This window comes from Coregonus clupeaformis, unplaced genomic scaffold, assembly GCF_020615455.1.
Source record: "Coregonus clupeaformis isolate EN_2021a unplaced genomic scaffold, ASM2061545v1 scaf2369, whole genome shotgun sequence".
Lineage (NCBI taxonomy): Eukaryota > Metazoa > Chordata > Actinopteri > Salmoniformes > Salmonidae > Coregonus > Coregonus clupeaformis.
The window spans coordinates 47,937-56,128 of NW_025535823.1; positions in this window are offsets into that span (position 1 = coordinate 47,937).

Below are 8,192 nucleotides of genomic sequence, written 5' to 3' on the forward strand. Positions count from 1 at the left end.
CAGCTCGGAGAGGGTGGAGAGGAGGATCTGATGGTTCACAGTATCAAAGGCAGCAGACAAGTCTAGAAGGACAAGAGCAGAGGAGAGAGAGTTAGCTTTAGCAGTGCGGAGAGCCTCCGTGACACAGAGAAGAGCAGTCTCAGTTGAATGACCAGTCCTGAAACCTGACTGGTTTGGATCAAGAAGGTCATTCTGAGAGAGATAGCAAGAGAGTTGGCTAAAGACGGCACGCTCAATAGTTTTGGAAAGAAAAGAAAGAAGGGATACTGGTCTGTAGTTGTTGACATCAGTGGGATCGAGTGTTGGTTTTTTTGAGAAGGGGTGCAACTCTCGCTCTCTTGAAGACGGAAGGGACATTGCCAGCGGTCAAGGATGAGTTGATCAGCGAGGTGAGGTAGGGGAGAAGATCACCGGAGATGGTCTGGAGAAGAGAGGAGGGGATGGGGTCAAGCGGGCAGGTTGTTGGGCGGCCTGCAGTCACTAGTCGCAAGATTTTATCTGGAGAGAGAGGGGAGAAAGAAGTCAAAGCATAGGGTAGGGCAGTGTGAGCAGGACCAGCAGTGTCATTAGACTTAACAAACGAGGATCGGATGTCGTCAACCTTCTTTTCAAAGTGGTTGACGAAGTCATCCACAGAGAGGGAGGAGGGGGGGGATTCAGCAGTGAGGAGAATGTGGCAAAGAGCTTCCTAGGGTTAGAGGCAGATGTTTGGAATTTAGAGTGGTAGAAAGTGGCCTTAGCAGCAGAAACAGATGAAGAAAATGTAGAGAGGAGGGAGTGAAAAGATGCCAGGTCGGCAGGGAGTTTAGTTTTCTTCCATTTCCGCTCAGCTGCCCGGAGCTCTGTTCTGTGAGCTCACAATGAGTCATCAAGCCACGGAGCTGGAGGGGAGGACCGAGCCGGCCGGGAGGATAGGGGACACAGGGAGTCAAAGGATGCAGAAAGGGAGGAGAGGAGGGTTGAGGAGGCAGAATCAGGAGATTGGAGGGAGAAGGATTGAGCAGAGGGAAGAGATGATAGGATGGAAGAGGAGAGAGTAGTGGGAGAGAGAGAGCGAAGGTTGCGGCGGCGCGTTACCATCTGTGTAGGGGCAGAGTGAGTAGTGTTGGAGGAGAGCGAGAGAGAAAAGGATACAAAGTAGTGGTCGGAGACATGGAGGGGAGTTGCAGTGAGATTAGTAGAAGAGCAACATCTAGTAAAGATGAAGTCAAGCGTATTGCCTGCCTTGTGAGTGGGGGATGGTGAGAGGGTGAGGTCAAAAGAGGAGAGGAGTGGAAAGAAGGAGGCAGAGAGAAATGAGTCAAATGTAGACGTAGGGAGGTTGAAATCCCCCAAAACTGTGAAGGGTGAGCCATCCTCAGGAAAGGAACTTATCAAGGCGTCAAGCTCATTGATGAACTCTCCAAGGAACCTGGAGGGCGATAGATGACAAGGATATTAAGCTTAAATGGGCTAGTGACTGTGACAGCGTGGAATTCAAATGAGGAGATAGACAGATGGGTTAGGGGAAAAATTGAGAATGACCACTTGGGAGAGATGAGGATTCCTGTGCCACCACCCCTCTGACCAGATGCTCTCGGGGTATGCGAGAACTCATGGTCAGACGAGGAGAGAGCAGTAGGAGTAGCAGTGTTTTCAGTGGTAATCCATGTTTCCGTCAGCGCCAGGAAGTCGAGGGACTGGAGGGTAGCATAGGCTGGGATGAAGTCAGCCTTGTTGGCGGCAGAACGGCAGTTCCAGAGGCTGCCTGAGACCTGGAATTCCAGGTGTGTGGTGCGTGCAGGGACCACCAGGTTAGAGAGGCAGCAGCCACGCGGTGTGAGGTGTTTGTGTAGCCTGTGCGGAGAGGAGAGAACAGGGATAGGCAGAGGCATAGTTGACAGGCTGCAGCAGATGGCTACAATAATGCAGAGGAGATCGGAATGAAATGAACTAAACATCTGGGAAAGGAGAGAGCAGGCCTCCCTCACCAAAAAAATATAACTCTCCCAACTTCCACCTCAGAAACTATAATTGTTTCACTGAACCACCCGAATAAAACTCTCCCAACTTCCACTTTAGAAATTAGAATTGTTGTAAACTACAGCAGACTGTTATCAGTAGCTGTAATTAAGTACAGCAGCTACCAACCACCTAATGTTAATGCCTCGGATAATGAGGTTAGAAAAACAGCTGAATGGTGGCAGCTAGCTGGCTCAATCACAGGTACTCTTAAGCATGAAATAACATTGGAAACAACTAACCACAGTTGCTAAAAGTTACCAGTAGCTACCCGCTAGCTAGCTAGCTAGCTTTGTTGGTCCAAGTAGTGGGTAAGCTAGCCTCGTGCTTCGCCGGGGTCCGCCGAATACAATACTTACCTACAATAATTACCTACAATAACCTACAATAACTACCTGAGTAAGCTACCTATAATACCAAACTACAATACCTACCTACAATCTAAATACATGGTTTAAGCTTTACTCAACACCATATAAGAAGCCAAGCTTACCTTTCATAACGCAGCAATGATTAAACGTTGGGTAGCTAGCACAAAGATATTGTATTTAGCTACTACAGTACAGCCAGCTGGTAGTGTTGGCTAGCTAGCAGTGGCTGCTGTGTTGACTTTGTTTGAAAAACGGCGTCGCTGCGAACGAATGTAGCTAGCTATAAGGATATTGTTTTTAGTTGCTACCGTTGCTAATAGCTACTCGCCAGCTAATCCAGGAGGTGAGTTAGCTAGCTAGCTTCGTGCTACACCCGGCACCGCTGAATACAAAAGTAACCTACAATAACTACACAACAACTACCCACAACAGCCCACGATGCCTACCTATACTACTTAATAATATACAGCCCACGATGCCTACCTATAATACCTAACTACAATCTAAATACATAGTTTAAGCCTTACTCGACAAAGCCCAAGCTATGTATAAAGCCAAACTGGCAGACTGCAATCAGTAGCCGTAATTAAGTACAGCAGCTACCAACCACCTAACGTTAATGATAATGAGGTTAGAAAAACAGCTGAATGGTGGCGGCTAGCTGGCTCAATCACAGGTACTCTTAAGCGTGAAATAACATTGGAAACAACTAACCACAGTTGCTAAAAGTTACCAGTAGCTACCCGCTAGCTAGCTAGCTAGCTAGCTTTGTTGGTCCAAGTAGTGGGTAAGCTAGCCTCGTGCTTCGCCGGGGTCCGCCGAATACAGTCCTTACCTACAATAATTACCTACAATAACCTACAATAACTACCTGAGTAAACTACCTATAATACCTAACTACAATACCTACCTACAATCTAAATACATGGTTTAAGCTTTACTCAACACCATATAAGAAGCCAAGCTTACCTCCTGCTAGAGAAAACACAACCTCTCCCGTTCACCTCTCCACGTCAAAACAATTGACATATTTATTGAACTGAAGAAATGAACTGAAGAAAGTTTGTTGAAGTACTTTGTTCATTTTAAATCTGCTAACCCCCATAAAACAAAAAATAGTCGACATGTATCTTTATGTACCTCCAAAATATTCTGTGGTTCAAAATGGTTGTAATCACACTATAGCCAGTAGTACATTTGAACATGGGCCCTTGTTAAACCCTGATGAAGACCTTTGTTGAAATGCGGTAACTTTATACACTGCTGAATCTGAGTAAAACATGATTACTTCATCCAACAACCTAAACCAGGTGCCTAGAGCACATTCTAAAACGAAAGGTCCAATGTCAAATAAAATTTCTGAGGTAAACTCTTGCTCAACATTACGCTGTGGTCTGAGTGCCAGTATGTGCTCTATTGTTACTGACATGTACAGTGCCTTCAGAAAGTATTTTTAGGTCTCTCCAGAGATGTTCGATCGCATTCAAGTCCGGGCTCTGGCTGGGCCACTCAAGGACATTCAGATACTTGTCCCGAAGCCACTCCTGCGTTGTCTTGGCTGTGTGCTTTGGGTCGCTGTCCTGTTTGAAGGTGAACCTTTGCCCCAGTCTGAGGTCCTGAGCACTCTGGAGCAGGTTATCATCATGGATCTCTCTGTACTTTGCTCCGTTCATCTTTGCCTTTATCCTGACTAGTCTCCCAGTCCCTGCCGCTGAAAAACATCCCCACATCATGATAATGCCACCACCATGCTTCACCGTAGGGATGGTGCCAGGTTTCAGGCCGAAGAGTTCAATCTTGGTTTCATCAGACCAGAGAATCTTGTTTCTCATGGTCTGAGAGTCTTTTGGTACCTTTGGGCAAACTCCAAGCGGGCTGTCATGTGCCTTTTACTGAGGAGTGGTTTCCGTCTGGCCACTCTACCATAAAGGCCTGATTGGTGGAGTGCTGCAGAGATGGTTGTCCTTCTGGAAGGTTCTCTAGAGGAACTCTAAAGCTCTGTCAGAGTGACCATCGGGTTCTTGGTCACCTCCCTGACCAAAGCCCTTCTCCCCCGACTGCTCAGTCTTTTTTTTTCTATAGGGGGTAGATAAGCTTTAATATTGCAGATAGACTGTAACTTCCATCAATGTAATTGTCTGCATCACTTCCAATCCCCCATATGTTTTGTTTCTCTCGCAAATTGTCACGAGAATTTTATCTCTAATACTCAAACTTTGAATAATCCCCAGAGGGTGTAAGACTCTAGTTAAGAATGAATTAAACAAATTGTCCGGTCTGCAAGGGGATCAGCCATTTTTATTCAATGAGAGCGCTCTCCTGCCAAAACCACTCACAACCCTCTTTATAGGCGTCCAAACAAAGGATTTAGCCCCGCCCACCTTTTGGCAGCCTGTAACATTCCACAGTATAGAATGTTTTTATTGCCTTCTAACTCTAACACAGTTCACACAGCTAAACAGTATCAGGGGGTGGAACATGTTTAGTCATTTATTCTACACACACACAAATTCCTCTATCAATCCACCCCCTTGACTACATTTTTCACACCCAGGCTAAATGTATTTACAAGCATGATTAACCTCAGAGATTAGTTCTATTTAATTACTTCCAATCATAGGCCTTCTTTTAAGATTTTTCCTATGACGTTCACACGTCAGAACCAATAAAAGTTGTATCTAATTGCAGGTTATCAGGGTCAACAGTCCTCGTTATCCACCAAGCCTGGAGGATTGTTTTTCACATTCCACTGGTCAGAGTCCGGACTCCGTCCATATCTCACCATCTGTTGAGACACTGCATTCTCCAACGCCTTACTCACCAACCCACAGGGAACAAGACAACAACAACCACATAATACAAAAATACCCATACCAGCGCTGACTGCCCCCAAAATTGAGGCTACTATGCTTTTCCATTTCCCAAACATTTCATCAAACCATCTGTTCACAGAGGTATTAACTCCTGAGTTCTCAGCCCATTCTTCACTTAGAGCAGTCAATTCTGCAAGAGCTCTGGTGACTGTCCCATCCGGTGCGGTGTTGTTAGGGATAAATGTGCAACAATGGCCCACCATTCTATAGACACTGCCCCTTTCTGCCTGATCTAGAGCCAACCTATTTTCCCAAGTCATGAGTGAGGTGGCGGATAATTGTTCAGAGATCCCCTTTACTGCATCCCTAGTCTGGCCAATAATCGTTGTTGGTTGTAATAGATATCATTAATCCAATCCACATCTTTGTTTATTGTCACCCACCAGAAGAACATTGTAGTAAACCCTTCCCCTACTTGTTTCATAGCTTTGTATTCATCCGGTACCCCCCTTGGTATCCCAATCGCATCCATCTAAATAGGGCTATTCTCCCTCTTGTCAAAACTCCTCCTATGTCTGTTTAACCCTTTCCTTGGTTCCTGGTGACTAATTCTAGCTAGCTGAACCAGTAGAACCGGGGCGCATGTACCTAGCCACCCTTTTGGCATTCTCTGCCTTATACTGCCTTTACTGGCACACGCCCACCACACATCGGTTACAGGGGCTGTAAGGTTCAGAATTCTCTCCTGTGCTTCCGAAGTCAGTCACATTACTACTATCTCCAATTGATAATTGGTGATGTCTTTGTTTCTCTTTACCCCCCATCTGGATGTCCAGTCCCGCCCGGTCTCATATCCCCGTCCCCAAGCCTGTTTAAACACTTGAGTCTAGGAACAATCCGCCGTGGGGCCCGAATACGAATATAATGGGATTTTATAATCCCACGTTGCTTATTGACATGTACCCCACCCGTTGGCTACGTCCCTAACCCTTATTTTGAATCCTATAATCTGCCCTTCTCTGACTCCTATTTTGTAGGCCACTCGTCCTTGACGGTCAGTATGTCGGGTCGCTTCTCTTCTCTTTTACTTTTTAACAATGGTAAGGGCATAGCGTAATTGGTGCAGTGTGGTGGTGGATCTTGACATATCAGGACCATTGTCGAGACTATGATGCAGCTCAGGTTACCCATATTCCCAAAAACCACCAACCCTCTCCTGCCCTCAGTCTTTCTGCTTGGTACCACCCCATACTCACACCCTGAGAACACACTACAGTGATGAAGGTCTCTAGGAGATCTTTGTTAACAGAGGTGATCCCCAGACCCTATTGGTCTAGTTCTTCTCTCTAACTCTGTGTGTGTTCAGTGGTGCTTGCATGTGTTCTTACCTTTTTGCAGTGGGTAACGTGGACCGAGGTTGCTCTTTCTGCTATTCTAATGGCAAAAGGCGGTGACCAATATAACCTGATAGGGCCCTTCCCAACAGGCCTGCTTCCAGTCTTTCTTCTTTAGGGACTGGATCCACACCAGTCACCTGGTTGGATAGAGTGGGTCACCTTCTCCTTTAGTTCACCTGTGGGGCACAAAACCTCTGACATACGGGTGTGGTTAATAAACAACCTTCTCACGTGTTCTGCTAGGGTGCTCTCAATTTCTATTTCTGCCTGCTCCGGTCCTCCTAACTCGGGCATTCTGTATGGTCTACCAAATACCTTCTCCAATGGCAATAACCCTTCTTTATCTGGAGTTCTCCTGATCGCCATTAATACTATCGGTAGACATTGTACCCCATTTCTTCCTGCTCTCCTGTGTGTTTTCCTTAACCCCTCTCTAATCATACCGTTCACATGAGTATTTTCTTTCTGGACTGTATCTACATTATTATTTAAAAAAAAGTATTTAGTCCTCTCCTTTGTCTATTTATCTTTAATCCTACCATCTACCATCATCCCCCCTGTTGACACATGGCTCTGCCCATGAGTCAATATTACCACCTACCTAAACAATCACTTAGGTAATATTGGTAAATTATCCTTATGCCATCCCTTTTCTTTTGAGAATGCCCCTTGCTTCTTTATTGCTCCTCCCACTTCCTTTGTCTATTATGGCGGCTAAATTCGACATTCAGTTCAGAATCCATAGTAATACAATCAATCAATCCCTTATCTTGTAAAAACACTAATGTTTAGTTTAAACTCTGTTCTACCCCGGCTCTCCCGGGCTTGACCTGAAGACTGATGGTTGGACATGACAGGTCCATACTTAAATCTTTCAAACCTAAACCAAACCCCCCATCATGCTGTAATCAATTAAGAAGATAGCAAAGGAGAGACAAATGTTTTAGCCTGAACTCTGCTCAACCCTGGCCACTCTTTCCTCTTTGTTTGAAGAGAGAAGCAAAAGGCCCCCTTCTGTTTTCATTCACTGATAACGTAGGACAGCCATGGATTTAAGTAAGAGAGAGCAATTCGACCCTAGGTCAGATTCCCACTTCACCCACACACACCCACACAGTGCAATGACTCAATGTCAGAACGCTGAGTGTGGATGTGGTGCAGGGAATCAAGCGCAGGCACAAAGGTGTTCGTCAACCGTCTTTAGTAGTCACAAAGAACTCCAAACAGGTGAAAAAGCCAACCCAACCGGGAGGCAAGAGCGACTAAACGCACACAACCAACAGTGCGTAAAACAAGAAAAGGCGCACGCAGTGCGGACTCTCAAACAAAACAGAATGAGAGAAAAAACCATCAACAAGAACACAGCTGACAAAAACAATCACACATAACACCTGACCCAACATACGAAACTTAAATAGGAAACACAATCAAACACTAACAAGGGACAGGTGTTACAAACAGACAAAACCAAACAAACATGAAACATCGAACGGTGGCAGCTAGTACTCCAGGGACGACGACCGCCGAAGCCTGCCCGAACAAGGAGGAGGGGCAGCCTCGGCCGAAACCGTGACACTCAATGTCGTTTTGTATTTCGTCTCAGCATTCAT